General features: G+C 45.0%; 1 protein-coding gene and 1 long non-coding RNA gene across 4 annotated transcripts in view; one reads left to right on the forward strand and one right to left on the reverse strand.

Moving 5' to 3' along the window:
• Positions 1-7,379: 7,379 nt before the first annotated feature.
• Positions 7,380-8,324, reverse strand: LOC131489131 (uncharacterized). The gene is made up of 2 exons (XR_009250407.1): positions 7,890-8,324; positions 7,380-7,599 (listed from the first exon to the last, which is right to left on the reverse strand). It is a non-coding gene; the product is annotated as an uncharacterized LOC131489131 (long non-coding RNA).
• An 11-nt stretch (positions 8,325-8,335) lies between these two features.
• The window catches only part of SPECC1L (sperm antigen with calponin homology and coiled-coil domains 1 like), a 142,592-nt gene continuing 131,693 nt past the window's right edge, over positions 8,336-19,234 (forward strand). The window contains exons 1-2 of one of the 3 annotated variants that reach the window (XM_058690953.1): positions 8,369-8,492; positions 15,135-15,248. The gene's annotated coding sequence lies outside the window, so the exon portion shown is untranslated. Of the gene's footprint in view, positions 8,493-15,131; positions 15,249-19,234 lie in introns of all 3 variants that reach the window. The other 2 variants (XM_058690954.1, XM_058690955.1) reach the window with 2 other exon arrangements.

Raw genomic sequence — 19,234 nt, forward strand, 5'->3', positions numbered from 1 at the left:
TAAGGATCTCTAGATGAGATCCTCGCAGATTAGGGTGTGCTCTAAAGCCAATGACAATCATCCTTACACGAGACAGAAAAAGAGAAGATAGACACACAGGGAGAACACCACATGGATTGAAGGCCAAGATTCGCTAGATACATCTATAAGCTGACGGTTGTTGGCAGCCACCAGAAGCCAGGAGAGAGGCATGGACAGGGATTCTCCCTCCAAAAATCCAGAAAGAAACATCCCCTGTTCCCACCTGCATTTGGGACTTCAGCTTCCAGAACTGGGAAAGAACCACTGCGGTTGTGTTAAGCCCCCTTGTGTAATGCCATCTCCAGAAACTAATACCGTCATCCTGCTAGTAAATCCAACACTGTGGCCAGACCCTGGCTTTCCAGCTTCCTCGCCTGTTCTCCCACCTCCAAATGCGCTCCTGCTCAGAACAGAAATGGATTGTCCCTCCTTTGTCCTAGGGCCAGAGACTGAAAGGCTGGGGTGGGGTCCCTGGAGACAGACACGGGGATCATCACACACAACCCAGCCTGAGAGCTTTGGCTACTGTCCTCGGGTCCCTCTTCCACCACAGCCCTGCCTACAAAAGACCCTGAGAGGGGCGCCTGGGTGGCTCAGTCAGTTAAGTGTCAGACTCGTGATTTCAGCTCAGGTCATGATGTCAGAGTCTGTGAGTTCGATCCCTGTGTCAGGCTCTGTGATGGCAGTGCAGAGCCTGCTTGGGATTCTCTCTCTCTGCCTCTCCCCCTCTCATGCTCTCTCTCTCTCTCTCTCGCTCGCTCGCTCTCAAAATAAATAAATAAATAAACTTAAAAGAGAGAGAGAAAGAGAAACCCTGAGAAAGTAGACAGCTCTTTCCTGGCCTGTCTCCTCAGGCAGCTCAACCTATAGACCCCCTGTGCCCCACCTCTGCAGAGAATCCTGTAGAGGCCGCTTTTAGGCAACAGGCTTGAGCAATGGAAACTTAAGCAAGGCAAAAGGGCCCACAGTGACCACTGGGCTGAATGCAAACAGTCTCATTAAGCGGCCTGCCTCAAAATGGCCATAAGCCCTCACTGACCAATGGGCTACTTACAACCAGTCACAGTTACCAAAAAAGGGGAAATTCCATCTGTTCCCATGCCTCCTCACTCCACCCTGTAACTATAGTCTCCCCTACCACCACCCTGTGGCAGACAGTCTCTCCTTTGCTGTCCTGCCCACTGCTCCCTAGTCCTTCTATCTCCTGTGTTCTGCCTTGGGTGAATTCTTTTTCCACCCGCTACTGAACTCCGCAATCAGGATGCCCCACATATCTCAACACTGCTGCCCATAAACACACTCAGTTCACTTCTAGCTCGCAGAAAGCAGGAGGGAAAGAAGAAACAGCCCTTTCTTGACACTCCCCCCGCCCAGGTACAACCACACCCTCCTTCTCCTTCCCCATCGAGCTCCCAGGAAGGGCTGCCTGCCCTTGCAGTCTCGCCCCTCAGTGCCCACTTCCTTTGTGTCCGGGTCAGTCTGGCTCTGCCTGGAAGCCAAAGGCCGTTCCCGCCCTGACAGCCTCTGACATGGCTACCTGTCCCTCCTGCTGATCCCCTCCTCCCCTGGCTTCTGTGACAGGTGTGTCCTGCTAACCAGTTTGAAATTAATTCCCCAGGGCAGTTTCATGTTTTTCTCAGCAGGCGTGTCTTTCCTCCAGATATTTCTAGAGCTTCTCTGAATTGCCTTCAGGTTTTCCTGCGAAAACAGTGCTTTGGTTCCAAACAGGATAATGATACACTGTTATGTTCCTCTCTTTTTACCCATTTTCTTAAAATTTCCCCAGAGTGAAATTTACCCTCAAAGGGTGAATTTTTCCAAAAATCCTGAACATGGTTCTCAGCGATGTGGGCGTGTTGGGAGGCTCGGGTTGTGTGCAAAATTCCCAGGAGGCTCCTTTGCAAGATGTGGGGCAACACCAGCTGGGGGTGCAGCCCCAGGATTTAGAAGCCAAGACTTGTGGCACCTCTTGGATGATTAATTTATCTTACTGAAGCTCACTTTCCTCACCTGGAAAATAAGAATAAATAAGGATTCAGTTAGACACTGACACTAGGAAGACCGATGACCATTACTTAAACCTCAGGCACTTTAGGGGCGCCTGGGTGGCTCAGTCGATTGAGAGTCCAACTTCAGCTCAGGTCATGATCTCATGGTTCTTGAGTTCCAGCCCCGCATCGGCCTCTCTGCTGACAGCTCTGAGCCTGGAGCCTGCTTCGGATTCTGTGTCTCCCTCTCTCTCTGACCCTCCCTCCCTCACGCTCTATCTCTCTTTCTCTCAAAAACTAAATATTTAAAATGTTTTTCTTTAATTAAAAAAATAAACCCCAGGCATTTTACATTAGAGTCCCTTTCTCCAGCTCATCACTGCTGTCCCCATATTCCCATCAAGATGTGCATTTGTTTCCCAGAGGTCCCCAGTGCTGGGTAGTTGAATCAGGAAGCTGGACAAGGGTTATTGCTTTCTGTGGATGGGAACTTGGACACTGAGAGACAAGAGGAACCATGTCATGAGCCCTTACCACATGCCAAGCCCTATCCTTGGGATGTTTGCAGTCTCCATGTCAGCAGACACTAAATGCATCATTGCCGTTTATTAGCCATGTGATTTCCATGTGCCAAAGACTTCGAAGAAAAGTGTGGTGTGCAGGGGGCATGAAATAGTGTGGGGTCCTGTTATTTAGTCCCCCCAGCACCCCAACTGGCAGGGGAGTATTGCCATTGTTCACAGAAGAACTGGAGGCATAGAGAGGTTGAGGAATATGCTTGAGGTCACATAGCCAGTGGCTGTCTGAGCCAGGGTTTGAGCTCAAGTCTGGGACCCCCAGAAATGCTCACAAGCCTCAGTTTCCCTGACTGTGTCATAAGAGGGCCTGATTATGTCTGATCTCTGTAGGCCATAAGGTGGCCACAAGGTGGATGCCTTGTATCCTTCTGGGTTACCTGCAGGCCAGCTGGGCATTGCAAGGAGGTTTTGGGGTTTCAGGCTGTGGTCGCCAGTACATGGGTCCCTCCTGGAGCGAGCAGCATAGATGTGGAAGGCCAACAGCCCATCTCTGCTTGCAGACACATCATTGCTCAGCTGACAGTTGCATATTTCCTGGGACCCAGAGCTTCCCTGGCTCTGAGGGATGGATGTCAAGAATCTCAAACTCCACGTCCTGGCACTCAAAGCTGATGGCTTGCTAACTGTTGGGAACAGTTGTTTTCCGATTACAACTTGGCCTACTGCCGATGCTGTTTGATTTCTCCAGCTGTGGTGCAGATGAAGCAGCTGGGCCTGAGTGGGGCAGTCAGTGATTGCGGTGGGCATCCGGGTGAGCTGAGTGGGTCAGTGGGAAAACAGCAGCACTGAGCTCAAAGGGGTTCCAGGCTGCAGGGCTCAGCACACCTTAGTGGTGTTGAGACCCTAGCATGGTAGGGCCAGCAGGGTCTGACCCGAGGGGCGCTCTCAGCTCACGAATGAATCATCACAGTGTCCTGAACCCTGCCACTTGGTGGCCATAGCCAGATGGAGGTTGGGACCTGGGAGGGGCTCACACACTGATAGATGACCTCCTGCACAGGCAGTGAGCCACATGCTTCCCCAGGTTCTCTCTTGCTCCAGGCCAGCAGCTGCAACAAATGCCTGTTCTTTCCTCCCCTTTGGTTCTGGGGAGCCAAGGAGGATGAGCAAGGACAAAGGATGGAGTATGGATGAGGTTGATGGGACCACACAGATGCCAGCACTGAGGTCCAGCCACAGACTGAAGTCCAGATGGTTCTGTGTGCCCCACCCTCAGATTTGTCTCCTTCTCTCCCACCCTGTCACTAGCCCAGACCTCCCAGACTCCCCAACCCCCAGAACCATGAGCAGGCCCCCGACTGTGAGGGTTGCCCTCCCAATCCTGTGCATGCCAGGAGGCCAGTCCTCCAAAGGCAATCTTGCAGTACATCACTTCCGTGTCCCAAAGGTGCAGTTACTAGTCGCTGTCCACACTACTGAACCCAAGTTCTAAGGCCTGGTGGGGAAGATTCTCTGCTCTGCCCCTACCCCCACCTCTGCATGGACAGCCATGCTGCCTGCTGCTCTGTTCTTTGTCTTTGCCAATGCCTGTTTGCCTTCAGTTCCTTGCTCTTTCTCCTGCTGTCCTCTATCCGGGATGTGCCCTCTCTTTATGGAAATGCTGCTCAAATGCCACTGATTCCTCCAGGACACCTTAGCAACTGCTTACCTGATTTAGGACCAGTTTACACTGTTGCCTGGGCCAGAGAAGATTCTTAGAGGCTAGATAACTGGTCAAAGCCATCTCTGCCCCATCCCCATCCCCAGCCCCAGCCCCAGGCACAGGGTCTGGTTCCACAGGCCTGGTTGCTGCTCAGGAAATGTCAGCAGCCTCCTGCTTGGTCAAAAATGGCTCTTTTGCTTTGGAATTTCAATGGGAGAACATCTATTTCAGTAGTTTTGGCTCATTAAAAGTACTTTGCTAGATCCCGGATATTCCTAGGAACTTTCTTTCTAGTGTTAGAGGATAAAATTTAAAATTAAATTTAAAAATGAAAAAAAAAAAAGTAAAATCATGACCCTTATGTGGATATAAAATAAACACGTACCAAGTAACAATTTGTTAATTAAACAAGTTGCCAGTAAGATGTTACTATCAGGGGGCACCTGGGTTGCTCAGTGAGTTGTGTCCAGCTCTTAATTTCGGCTCAGGGTCGTGAGATCAAGCCTATTTCTGGCAGTGCTGAGCCTGCTTGGGATGGTCTCTCTCTCTCTCTCTCTCTCTGTCTCTCTCTCTCTCTGTCTCTCTGTCTCTCTGCCCCTCCCCTGCTCTCTCTCCCAAAATAAATACACTTTAAGAAAAAAAAAGATGCTACTATCAGTTCAAAGTAGAATCCAAAGGTCAGACACATTTATAGATCAGAAATATTGAAATAAACTTGCAAATGGAGGCAAAACTGACTTTTCCACTGTGGGGGAGGGTTATCCTTAGATAAGAACCATTTGCATTGCTATCAGTTTTCTACAATTTGCAGAGTTGTAAAAGAGCTCAAAGATAATAGAAGGCTCAGAGCCCCCACAAAATCAGAACCAGACAACCTAGAAGGGTATGTTCCAAGGATGCATAACTTTCCATTGGAGAATCCAGGAATCTTTTTTGCTTCATGCAATTTTCCATCCACTAACACCTCACAGCTGAAGACAAACCAAATGTCCATCAGTAGGAAAATGGATCTAGTATGGTATGGTAAATTCACACAATGGAACACTATACAGTAACCAAATAGATATTAATTTTGCATGCCACAGGTACATGCAACAAAATTGATTAATCTCATAGGCCTAATGTTGAGTGAAAGGAGGCAGAAGAATAGAAAATAAATAATAGTGGGGCACCTGAGTGGCTCAGTTGGTTGAGCGTCTGACTTTGGCTCGAGTCATGATCTTATGATTCGTGGGTTCGAGCCCCGTGTCGGGCTCTATGCTGACAGCTCAGAGCCTGGAGCCTGCTTCCGATTCTGTGTCTCCCTCTCTGCCCCTCCCCCACTCACACTCTGTCTCTCTCAAAAATAAACATTAAAAATAAAAAATAACAATAAAAAAAGAAAATAAATAATAGTATTTATAAAGAAAAGAATAAAGGTTTCCCCTGTAATCTGAAAGCAGAATGTTTCTATGAAATCTTTCCTTCTTTTTTTCTCTCCCTCCCTTTCTCTCTTTCAATTTGAGAGAGAGAAAGGGAGAGAGAGAGCGTTAGTGAAGGAGAGGCCATATGCTTTTGCCCTCAAAACTGATGCAGATGGGGAGCACAACTGACTTGTAGACAGACATAAGAAATCTTTGGGGGATGATGGAAATGTTTTTAAACTGGATTATGGTCGTATTTACACAACTTTATAAATTTACTAAACAGCACTGAATTGTACGTAAGATAAAATAAAATTTAAAAGGAACAAAAATCAAACCAAACCCAAATTAGAGAGAGAAAAGGGTCATCTGTATATATTGGACATGTCCTTCACCATCAGTCTTCACAGGTACTTGTAAAGATAGGACAGTGAGGTGAAAGCCCATTCTAGTAACTGTGTCCTGAGTCTCCAGGATTGAGGTGATGGTCGGGAAAAAATCCTGAAAATGTGGATAGAAGTCTGTCTGCAGATCTCGTGCCAACTGTACAACCAAATCCAAAAGGGGCTGATGAGCAAAACTGTTCTTGGTTTGCAGGTGAGTCTTCAACCTCTGAACTATCTCATTTTGATGATAGACCAACTGATTGAAGGACTGGCACTTGTCAATAACTTCTTTGTAAAATTTGCCAAGGTGTTCTGTAAGGTTCAGTTCTCTCCATTTCAGCAGATCCTCAAAAAAGTAGGTTTCGACTTCCTCATCATAGCTTGCAGTTCTATCAATCTGGTGAATAATATCAATATTCACATTCCCCAATTGTTCAGCAAACGTAAGAAACCTGTATGTATTCTCCATCTTGTGGGAAACAGGTTTTGTCTTCATGGCTGCAGAGACACAGGGGCCCGTGAGGACCTAGGTAGGGGTCTAAAGGATGGAACCGACGGTACAGAGGTAAACTTGCTCATGTGGGTTTTTTTTTAATGTTTACTTATTTTTGAGAGAGAGAGAGAGCACAAGCAGGGGAGGGGCAGAGAAACAGGGGGACAGAGGATCCAAAGTGGGCTCTGTGCTGACAGCAGAGAGCCCTATGTGGGGCTCGAACTGGCAAACCATGAGACCATGACCTGAGGCGAAGTTGGACGCTTAACTGAGCCACCCAGGTGCCCTAGAACATATCTATTTATTTTTTATATTTGTTTATATTCATAAAGTATCTCTAGAAGGATATCCAGAAACTGAATACAAGTAGGTGCATTTGGGAAGAGGAACCATAGGAATGGATGTCTTCTGAAATTAAAATTCTGAAATAAAATTAAAACAAATAACCATAAGGGAATTATATGAATAACTTTATGCCAATGGTTTTTGAAAACATCAATAAAACAGCCACTTTCCTACAAAAATATGACTTATCAAAGATGACACAGAAAGAAGTAGAAATTCTGTCTGGGGGTGCTTGGCTGGCTCAGTCTGTAGAGCACGCAACTCTTGATCTGAGTAGTGAGTTCAAGCCCCATGTTGGGCATAGAGCCTACATTAAAAAAAAATTGTCTAAATATAGAACCATTAACGAAATGGAATGCTTAGTTTAAAATCAGCATCCTATCCCCCGAAAAGTCTCACAACAAACAAAACCAAAGAAAAATACCAGGCCTGGATAATTTTATAGGCAACCTCAGCAAACATTGCAAAGAACAGAAACATCCTCTTATACATAATCTTCCAGATAAAGAAGAAAACAGCAGTCGCCTCAACTCATTATGACTTTATTATAAATTAAATCCCAAACCAGCCATGGACAGTACAAGAAAGCAAAAGTAGGGGTATCGGGCAGCTCAGTGGGTTGGGCGTAAGTCTCTTGATTTCAGCTCCCAGGGTCGTAGGATCGAGCCCATGTTGGGCTCTATGCTGAGCATGGACCCTGCTTAGGATTCTCTCTCCCTCCGCCCCTCTCCCCCGCTGGTGCTCTCTCTTTCTCCAAAATAGAAAATAAATAAAAAAAGAAAGCAAAAAGTAAAGGGCAACATCCTTTATGGGCATAAATGCAAAAATGCTAAATAAAATATTAGTGAATAGTCCAGCAATGTATGAAAAATTTATCAAGTCCAATTTTTCTTTTTCACGGGAAACTAACATGATGTAATAAACATTTATTAACGTAGTTCAAGCAAAGGAAAAAATCTGTAAGATAATAGTGACCTAACAGAACTTCCTTAACTTGATAAAGCTACTTAGCTTCATGTTTTTGGTTGCTCACCTGTTTAGTGTCTGTGTCCCCTGCTGCACGGGGAGCGCCAGGAGGGCAGGGCTTGTGTTTTTATCGCTACTGTCTACCTCATGCCTGGCACCGTCCTTGGTACACTGTAAATATGTGCTGCAGGAAAGGTGGACCTTTGAGCTGAGGTAAGGCTTTGGGACAAGAGAGCTCTACACTCATCACCCCACCGCGCCAAACGCAGCACCCAGGAGCATCTGCCATCCGGAGCTCTGGCGCAAAACCTGACCCGTCAGAACCACGTGCCGGAGTCTTTTTTTGTGGCTGGCCAGGTGAAAGGGCGCCTGCGCTACCCAGAGACCGGAGGGAGGTGAACGGAGTGGGCGGGGCCGTAGGCGCCTGCGCGGCCACGGGACGTGGGCGGAGCCTTAGGGCGCCTGCGCAATTGTCAGGCGCTGTGTGGGGCGGACCAGGGGCGGGCCGAGGGCGGGGGCCGCGAAGGAGGCAGGGCGGGCCGGGCGAACGGCGCCGCGGGGTTGGCTGCTGCCCTGAGGCCGGACTCAACGGATTCGGGCCGCGCCACCGGGCGAGCTCGCCGCCCGGCCCCATCCCGGAGCCAGCGAGCGAGCGAGGCGGCGCCGCGCGGTAAGAGCCGGGGCCGGGTTCCCTCAGTGTGCGCTGGCGGGCCTGTCCATCTCCTCAGCGCCGCCCGCGCGGCCAGGCCCAGGCGGCCCCGCAGACCCCAGCGGGCCCGCGCCTGCGCGGTCCCCCACTGGCCTCCCCCCCCCCCCCCCCCCCCCGGCCTACCCTCCCCCCCCCCCCCCCCCCCCCCGGCCCGTCCCGCGCCTGCGCTGTCCCCTTCCCGGGCACCTAGGCCGACCCCTGGGTCCGCGGCCCCTCCTGTCTGTGATTGGGTCCCAGGTGGCTCTGCACACCCCCCACCCCCACCCCAGTCCCCGCCTGCTGGTCCCTTTGAGGCGTCGGGCTGAACGTGACCCTCTCCGTTTCCTTTCCTCGCTCCCCAGGAGAGGCTGGGGCCGGCGCCCCATAGCCCTGGTCCCTTCTCCCGGCGGAGACAGCGCTGCCCGGGGCCTCGAGGACGCGGTTCTGGGAGCAGGGCTGCGGGCGCCGGACCCCGGGCCTCCTGAAGGCTCTGTTTCCGCCAGGGCACGCGCCCCCACCCTCGCCCGCGCCCATGGGAGGTCATCTTTATGCGAGCGGAATGTTCTTTTTTTCTTGAAACCTGGTTACTTGCATCAGGTTGGATATGAATCTGGTGTTTTGCCGAGGAATTCTGCATTTAACTCAATCTGGTCATTGTATGGCATAACTGGTTATATTTAAGACATACTTCATTGTTGAGCACCTCCCCTGGAGATGACTGGAAAATAAATCAGTTTCCACGTAGTTTCAGCCTATTTACGAGACCAAGTAAGAATTCCTGTGATCATTCAAATGTAGAGATCCTTCATTTGTTAATGCCCTTGGTAATTTCCCGGCAGGTATGGGAGGGCCAGGAAAAATTCCTATAAATTCTCTGCAGTGTGTTGGTTACAGAGAAAAATATCGTAAGAAGAGCGTCTCAAGTCATTGATAATGTTTCCTAAGTTTACAACAGATTCAGGAAACTGAAAAATGTTGCAGAGCCCAAGAGCGTTTGCTGTCAGCCAGGAGGATGTATCTTGAGATGAAATCAGAGCTTTGTAGATATCAGTAGACATCAGCATAACACACGCAGGTTATGAAATAGTCAAACAATACTGATAGGTATATCTGTAAGGAGCAGTAGGGTTATTGATTTGGGGAAAATTTTTTTGGTAAAGAAATAGCTAGTTGATCCAATAATTTTTCTTCCTTCTTAAAAATGTCTCTTTCCCTCTTTTGATTTAGTGTGCACCAAGCAGAGCCTTTAAAGACTCAGCAACTTTAGGTAGCTGGAGAATGTTTCTTAATATCCTGTGTATACTCTAGGTGTGTAGGGATTTTTCTTGCATTCATTTTCAGTAAGAAAGTGAATATTGTGCCATAGAAAAGCTTTAAACTTGCATTTTTAGGATGTATATCTACATTGTGTTGTCTTGAGATGGGGTTTCTGTGAAGCAGAGGTTCTCTTTATAATTGATTTGAGACAGTACATCTTAATTTCAGATGACTCAGATGATAGTATATGGGTTCAAAATTACTACCAGGGTTGGGTTTTCACCTAAGACTTGCCATATAACCACATACATATTTAAATCACATGGCTAACTTGTATATAGTATTACATCAACTGTCCAGCTCAGTCGAGGACTAGTCAGTGAGGGTGTCAGCAGGCTAGAGATTCTCTTGGTTTTATGGCTTTGGGCAAGTCAGTTTTCCTTTCTGGACCTTCCTTTCCCTATTTGTAAAGTGTGGATGGGGGTGGAGTGGGTGAAGGAGGGGTGGAGGTGAAAGGAGCTTGAGTTTCCGTTTTTTTTGTTTTTGTTTTTGTTTTTAATGTTTATTGATTAGAGAGAGAGAGAGCGCGAGCGCAAGCAGGGCAGGGGCAGAGAGAGAGGGGGACAGAAGATCTGAAGCAGGCTCTGTGTGTTGACAGCAGAGAGCCTCATGCAGGGCTTGAACTCGTGAGGAGATTATTATGTGAGCTGAAGTCAGACACTTAACTGACCAAGCCACGTAGGCGCCCAAGTTGCCAGTTTTAACATTTAATGTATCCTTGTCAATAGAGTCCTCTTTGGCTTTTGGTAGAACTGGGTCTTCTCACCAGGTCCATGACATTGTTTGTGGTCCCTCCACAAGGACTGGGAGTTGGTGAGAACAAATCTTGGAGACTCTTGGTCAGACCCCTGAAATGGAGTGTTGAATGGGCCTTGGCATATTGAGAAAAACAAGGACAATATGGGAAATTTTTCATTAAATTTATTCAATTAAAGGATTGCCCTTTCTTTTAAAAAAATTTTTTTTTAACGTTTATTTATTTTTGAGACAGAGAGAGACAGAGCATGAATGGGGGAGGGGCAGAGAGAGAGGGAGACACAGAATCTGAAGCAGGCTCCAGGCTTTGAGCCATCAGCCCAGAGCCCGACGCGGGGCTCGAACTCACGGACCGTGAGATTGTGACCTGAGTTGAAGTCGGACGCCCAACCGACTGAGCCACCCAGGCGCCCCAGGATTACTTCTAAAAAAATATATGTCATTTTCTTGGTGTTAAAAATTAAACATCTTTTATGAAATGATGGTGCTGGCAAATGGTGGTATATGGTGATTGTAAATGGCAAATACAGGCTGGTTATCTTATCACAATAATATATTTTTAGATAAAAAGAGAGCCTAGAAACTATTGTTTTGCTATTGTTAGGGAGTTCACAGAAAATTTCCTGGGGCTTTTGGTGCTAAAAAAATTAAAATAAAGGTTATTTTTTAAAAGTAAATATGAGTTTACTTCGTGGTCATCTGTCCAAATACACAGGCAACTGAGAAGGCTTTGTTACATTTGCTTGATATTAAAGATGTTACTATTCTGATTATTCTTTCCTACTGGATATAAAGTGTCAGGATATTGTGTGTGTGTGTGTGTGCTTGTGCCAACAAAATAAGCCTAGGCAGGGAAATTCCTCCTGGTAGTTGGAATTGTTAGTGGTGAATAGACTAGCTGCCAAGGTAAAGAACCCCCATGGGGTTTCTCTGTTAGCTCAGAAATCTTTTAGTATGTGACTTTAGAATTTTGCTGTGAAACAGCCTATCAAGAAATTAGGCTTATAGATTGAATTTCAGATATGCTGAAGCAAAGAAGTGGCTATGCTTTGTTCCAAAGTGAATGTAGCAGGGTCGCCTGGGTGGCTCATTGGGTTACGTCCCACTTCGGCTCAGATTTTGACGTTTAAGCATCCGACTTAGCTCAGATCATGATCTCACAACTGGTGAGTTCGAGCCCCACATTAGGCTCTGTACTGACAGCTCACAGCCTGGAGCCTGCCTCGGGTTCTGTGTCTCCCCCTCTCTCTGGCCCTCCCCAGCTTGTGCTCTCTCAAAACTAATGTAGCAGATGATCTCTATATCTGCGAAGTCTTTATAAAATTCATCCTGGTCTGCTGTTAATAGGACTTAGAGTTAGTTATTGTAAATTTTTTTACTTATTTTTGTACTCACAAAACTGTAATATATTAAAATGTATCATACATTAAAAAATTTTTTTAACATTTATTTATTATTGAGAGACAGAGACAGAGCATGAGCATGGGAGGGGCAGAGAGAGGAGGAGATACAGAATCTGAAGCAGGCTGCCAGCTCTGAGCTGTCAGCACAGAGCCCAATGTGGGGCTCAAACTCACAAACTGCAAGATCATGGCCTGAGCTGAAGTTGGATGCTTAACCGACTGAGCCACCCAGGTGCTCCAAACATATGTTTTAAAAGTGTCTTTTTTTTTTTTTTAAGTTTATTTATTTATTTTGAGAGAAAGTGCCTAGAAGCATGGGCACACGCAAGCGTGGGGGAAGGGCAGAGAGAGAGAGAGGGAGAGAGAATCCCAAGCAGGCTCAACACTATCAGCGTAGAGCCTGACTTGGGGCTTGAATTCACAGTGAGGTCATTACCTGAGCTGAAACCAAGAGTTAGATGCTCAACCAACTGAGCCATCCCAGGCGCCCCTCATTTTAAGTGTCTTGAATTAAAATTACAAATGCAGTTTAATTTTTCGTAATACTAACTTCTGTACTCTTCTCAGCTACCTGTAAGTTCTCCATGTTCAAAACTTTAAAAAATTTTGTATTTTATTTATTTATTTATTTTAATGTTTTTTTTTTTTGAGAGAGAGACAGTGTCTGTGCATGGGGGAGGGTACTGACAGAGAGGAGTGAGAGGATTTGAAGTGGGATTTGCACTGACAGCAAAGAGCCCAATGCGGGGCTTGAAGTTACCAACCGTGAGACCATGACCTGAACTGAAGTTGGATGCTTAACCGACTGAGCCACCCAGGTACCCCCCGCCAAATTTTTATTTTAAGTAGGCTTCACGCCGAATGTGGGGCTTGAACTCACAACACTGAGATCAGGAGTCATGTGCTCCACCTATTGAGCCAGCCAGGTGCTCCATAAGTTCTCCATTTTCAAAGGATAATTTGGTAACCCCCAAAAGGAAATTTGTCCCCTAGAAAAGAGTGCAGATCTTGTTTACAGTGCTTTTCTTGATTGTTTCCCATGTCTTCAGTGTAGTTCTTTTCTGATTAAATCCAGAGATTTGTTCCTGCCTCCATATTTCCAAAATATATCTGTTCATAGTCACTCCTCCCAACCCCACCCTCACCCCCATCCCCAATTTTAAGGACTTCAGTGGCTCCCACTATCTTCATAATCGGATTTACTAATCCTTAGCTTGGTATCTGTGACACCTCATCACTGGGCTCTGGCCTCCACTCTCATCCCTCTACTCCCCCTTTTTGGTGCTTCACTGAGTTTTGCTGAATAACTCTTGGTCCCTTACCTCTTTCCAGTCTCCATGTTTCCCTCTGCTGGAATGCTCTTCGCTCACTTCATCTGAATTACCTCCTTCAAACTCAGCTTAGATATTACCTTGCCTTGAAGGGATCTCTTGACCTATCTCCGGCATACTTGTCCAGTTCCTTGTCCAGGTAGGATTTGGTGGCCTGTGTTTTGTCTGTTTACTCCATGAGCCAGTGACATCACAGTGCACAGCAGAGTGTGTGGTTTGACTGAAGGTTGTTACACATCTGCTGGGTGTGTTATGTGCTAGGCATGTCAGCACTACCAAGAGTGTAGAGATCACCTAGTCCCTGCCCTTTGGAGTTTTTCACTCCAGGTATGCATGACCTCTCAGGCCCTGAGACACCTCCCATTGTACACACCAGTTTGCAGTCTATTTAATTGTATCTTGGTGTCTAATTCAAATCTTACTTCTTGAAGGAGGGGACTATCTCTAGTATCTGTGTTGTAATCCAGAAACCAGGTGGGCATTAACTTTCTTCCTGGCTCTAGAGGAAATATGGATTTGTTGTATATTACTTCCCCCTCTCCCCTTGTATATATACCTTCACCTTGGTTGGTTTTTTGTTTTTGTTTTTGTTTTAATTTGATGTATTTGGACAATCAAGGTTTAAGAAATCAAGATATTAAATTTCAAGTTTATCCATTGTGCATGTAGCCTAGGGAAAACAAAAATGATAAAGGAAGGGCGCTTGGCTGGCTCAGTGGGGAGAGAGTGTGACTCTTGATCTCAGGGTTGTGAGTTTGAGCCCCATGTTGGACGTAGAGATTACTTAAAAATAAATCTTAAGAAAAAAATGATAAAAACCCATATTATACTTCTTGTCAAAAGAACTGAGGTTATCCGAAGAAAAATTTAAAAGACCTTGGTTAAGCTTAGGAAAGAAGCATGCAAAAAATCTGGCAGCATTGTTAAGATTTATAAAGAAGTATCTGTTAAAAATTAAAGGTGTCCTTTTCTTCCTCTCTCCCTTCTCATGTTCTTGGGAAAAATCCTAAGTCAGCCATTTTTCAGTCACACCTCTTCTACCGAGAATTCCCGAGGCAGTCCGTTGGAGCTGCTTGTTTTCCAGAACAGTCACAATTGCACTTTCTCCCAGGAGATGCCCCTTTTCTCCTACATAGAAGACAGCCAGTGTCCTGAGGCCCACTCCCTTCTTTGCCTGGAAGCTTCTTGTTATGGTTTGGTTTTATCCTACCAGGCTCAAGGATTCTTGAGCGGAAACTATTAAATTTTCTTCTTGTACACTTTTCTTTTTAAATATTAGTGGGTTTGGGCTAGTCTTAAATCTTTTCTCTCATGTTCTTTCTTGTTCTCCCTTTCTGGTCCGGTTTCTGCAAACTCCATTGAATCGTTACAGTTACCCAGGTTTGCTGTCTCTCCCCTGTTACAAATTACCTGCTGGACTCTGCAACCCGAGCTCCCTCATTTTTATTCTTTATGCTCCCCTCATTGTACGCTTATTCAGCCTGACTCAGTCCCCCCACGCAAGGCCTGCAGCCTTGTATTTTTTTTTTTAATTTTTTTTTTTTTAATGTTTATTTATTTTTGAGACAGAGAGAGACAGAGCATGAACGGGGGAGGGGCAGAGAGAGAGGGAGACACAGAATCAGAAGCAGGCTCCAGGCTCTGAGCCATCAGCCCAGAGCCCGACGCGGGGCTCGAACTCACGGACTGCGAGATCGTGACCTGAGCTGAAGGCGGACGCTTAACCGACTGAGCCACCCAGGTGCCCCCAGCCTTGTATTTTTTTAATCCTTCTTTGTTTTGTTTTTGTTTTTGTTTTTGTTTTTCTCTTTAAGTAGGCTTCATGCCTAGCGCAGAGCCCACTGTGGAGCCTGAACTCACAACCCTGAGATCAAGACCTGAGCTGAGATCGAGTCAGATGCTTAATGGACTGAGCCACCCTGGTGCCCCTGGTCTGTCTTTGTTTTTTTGTTTATCTCTTCCTTGCTTCAACTCTTGTCTCCCTCTCCCTCCCATACTTTATTCTTTAACATTCTTTATCATGTCATGTGTTCATTTGAACACAGGAATACCTGAGTGCATATATTCATTTGAATACCTGAATGATGTATTCATGTATTCATTTGCAAACATGTATTTTTTTTTAATATTTATTTATTTTTTGAGAGACGGAGCACAAATTGGGGAGGGGCAGAGAGAGGAGACACAGAATCCGAAGCAGGCTCCAAGGTGTCAGCACAGAGCCCGACGCGGGTCTCGAACTCACAAACTGTGAGATTGTAACCTGAGTCGAAGTCGGATGCTTAACCGACTGAGCCACCCAGATGCCCCATGTATATTTCTTTTAAAATAACAGGTTTATTGAGATAGAATTAATTCACCCTAAAGTTCACCGTTTTCGAAGTGTACACTTCAGTGGTTTTAAGTATATCGATAGAGTTGTGCATTGATCACCATTCACTAATTTCAGAACATTTTCATCACCTCAGAAAGAAGCCTTGAACTTTTTTTTTTTTTTTTTTTTAGTATTTAGTTATTTTTGAGAGAGAGACAGAGCATGAGTCGGGGGAGGGACAGAGAGAGAGGGAGACTCAGAATCTGAAGCAGGCTCCAGGCTCTGAGCTGTCAGCACAGAGCCTGACCCTGGGCTCAAACCCATGAACCGTGAGATCGTGACCTGAGCTGAAGTCGGATGCTTAACCAGCTGAGTCACCCAGGCACCCCAAGAAGCCTTGTTCTGATTAATAGTCCCCCATTCTCCCCATTCTCCCTTCCCTGCAGTCCCTGGAAATCCCAATCTACTTTCTGTCTTTATGGATTTGCCTATTCTGGATATTTCATATAAGTGGAATCATACAAATTGTGGTCATTTGTCTGCCTTCATTTAGTGTAATTTTTTTAAGGGTTGTTGATGTTGTAACATTTATTTACACTTTATTCCTTTTATGGCCAAATAATAGTTTATATTTTGTTGATGGACATTTGGGTTTTTTCCACTTTTGACGATTATGAATAATGCTGCTGTGAACATTCATGTACAGGTTTCTTTGTGGATGAGTATTTTCAGTTCTCTTGCATATGTATTTCAGAGTGGAATCACTGGGTCATGTGGTAGCTATGCTAAAGTTTTTGAGGAACTTTAGCAGTTTTCCAAAAATGCATCATTTTACATTCCCACCAGCAGTGTATGAGGGTTTCAAGTTCTTCCCTTCTCATCAGCATTGGGTTTTTGGAGGATACTTTTAAAAAATAAATGGGATATTTTTGACACTTTTGCTTCTTGTTTTCTTTTTCTTTTTAATGTTTATCCACTTATTTTGAGAGACAGCGAGCGAGCAGGGGAAGGGCAGAGAGAAAGAGGGAGACAGAATCCTAAGCAGACTCCACACCTTCAGCACAGAGCCCGATGTGGGGCTCAAACCCATGAACAATGAGATCATGACCTTAGTCGAAATCAAGAGTTGGATGCTCAACCAACTGAACCACCCATGCTTCTTGTTTTCTTTGCTTAATACTTCTGGAAGCTCCATTAAATTAGTTGGTATTGGGTACCTGGGTGGCTCAGTTGGTTAAGCATCTGACTCTTGCTTCCGGCTCAGGTCATGATCTCATGGTTTGTGAGTTTGAGCCCCGTGTAGGGCTCCATGCTGACGGTGTGGAGCCTGCTTGGGATTCTCTCTCTTTCCCTTTCTCTCTGCCCCTCTTTCTCTAAATAAATAAGCCTGCTTGGGATTCTCTCTCTTTCCCTTTCTCTCTGCCCCTCTTTCTCTAAATAAATAAATAAACAAATAGACAAACTTAAAAAAATTAGCTGGTATCACTCTTACTCGTGATTAAAGACTTCCTAGTAATAATCCATAATAAAAATATATTAGTTTTTCAAGTCAGGAGATAATTATTTGTTTGTTTATTTTTCATTTTCTTTAATAAACTCTATGCCCATTGTGGGAGTAAAACTCAAGACCCCAAGATCAAGTCACATGCTCTACCAACTATGCTAGCCAGGCGCTCCATCAGTTCAGATATCTATTAAGTGGCTGTTAAGTGCCAGGCACTGTTCTAGGCTCTGGGGCAACAGCATTGAACAAACCAGCCAAACTCCCCTGCACTCTGAGAATTCTATTTTCTGGTGGGGGAGTGGGTGGGAAGTCAGGAAATAAATAATATAGATAGGATTTTACCAGTGCAGTGTGAGTCTGTGGCAGTTTCTGAGTAGCGTATATGAAGTACCAAAGGCTAGATTACCCTAAACATTACAAGTTATTGTAAGTCAGTATTAGTATTACTCACCTTGCAGGTAAAAGCAACTTTCATAAAGGGGAAAATAGAAAACCAGCTGGATAATGCAGATACAGAGTTTTTCTGGGGGATAAACTGATAGGCCTGAAAGGTAAGTAGGTAAGTCGTTGGTAGCAAAGTTTGCATATTTATAAATTGTATACAAATCCCCTTACTCTAGTGATCAGTAATAAACAACCTTGACCAAAAAGCCATGTAAGGTATATAATATGTGTTGGAAGTTTTTGATGGGTGCAGCCAAGAGGATTTTTGGGTGACTTGGCAAAACTTCCAGGCCCACACGATAGTCTTGTTTTCTTCCTGAACTTTTATATACTTATAATACTGCCCTGTGAATTATTGAAATTGCCCCTACAGTAAAGCCTACTCTAAATTATTCATGCTGATGCTTAGGGAAAATAATCTGGGTCATCTAGAGTGGTTAGGTCTGGAGGGAAAAAAGATGTCCTCCCCACAAGGGCAGATTTACATTGATATGCAGCCTAGTGGGGCCTGCACTAACTCCTCTTGGTTGGCTCTAGAAGTAATGCAGTTAAACATTTCTGTTCTGATTTTGTTTTTTTATATTTGTATTTGACTTGGAAATGAAGTTAGAAATACACACTTTAGACACGCATTTACTCAACCTTCCTGTTACCTATCCAGTTCAAAGGCTTGCTGGGCCAGACCCAGCTCAATCATCATGGAATGCAAATCATTTATTAATAACCAGAATTTCACTGTAGTTAATAAAATACTTTGCAAAAAAAGTTTTTTGGCATTTCAGTTACTAATGTTCCTTGTTTTTAAATTAAAAAAAATGCAAACTGGAAGTTTATGTTAAAGTTTTTTTTGTAATGTTTGTTTATTTTTGAGAGAGCAAGTGGGGGAGGGGCAGAGAGAGAGAGGGAGACAGAGAATCCCGGAGGCTCTGTACTGCTCCTAATGCAGGCCTTGAACCCAGGAGTTATGAGATCATGACCTGAGCCAAAACCAAGAGTTGACACGCAACTAACTGAGCCACCCAAGTGCTCTAAAGTTTGTTTGTTTGGTTTTTTTTAGTTATCTTTTTTTAAGTAATCTCTACACCCAACATGGGGCTCGAACTCACAACCCCAAGATCAAGAGTCGCATGTTCCCCCAACCTAGCCAGCCAGGCATTCTAAATTTTGGATTTCTTAAAAATCTAGTATAGAATATAAATGTCAATCAGAAAGCTGTCTAGCTGTACTGGTTTGTTTGTTTGTTTATTTTGTACTGGGATTTTTAATCACTTCCTCTCCTGGCTTTGCTCTGACTTCTCCCATCACACATGTGCTTAGTTGGGTTGGGTTCCAAAACTTTATTTATAAAACTAATTTAATTCATAAGGTTTATGAGGTTTATGTTAATAGTACTGTGGAATCGATTGAGCATCTATAGCAGCAGAGCTGAAAAAGCATACATTTCATGTGTATCTTTCATTAAATATGGTCCTCTCACAACACATCTTGAGGTAGTTAGCACAACTATTATTTTCCTTAATTTTATAAATGAGGAAACAAGGTTAAAAATACAGAGTTAACCAGTGGCCACGCTTGGATTTGAGCCACGGTTTCTGATTAAAAGTTTTATGTTTTTGCTGCCTTTCAACTAGAATGCATTTGTCATAAGGTTGAAG

This window comes from Neofelis nebulosa, chromosome 11, assembly GCF_028018385.1.
Source record: "Neofelis nebulosa isolate mNeoNeb1 chromosome 11, mNeoNeb1.pri, whole genome shotgun sequence".
NCBI classification, from domain to species: Eukaryota; Metazoa; Chordata; class Mammalia; order Carnivora; family Felidae; genus Neofelis; species Neofelis nebulosa.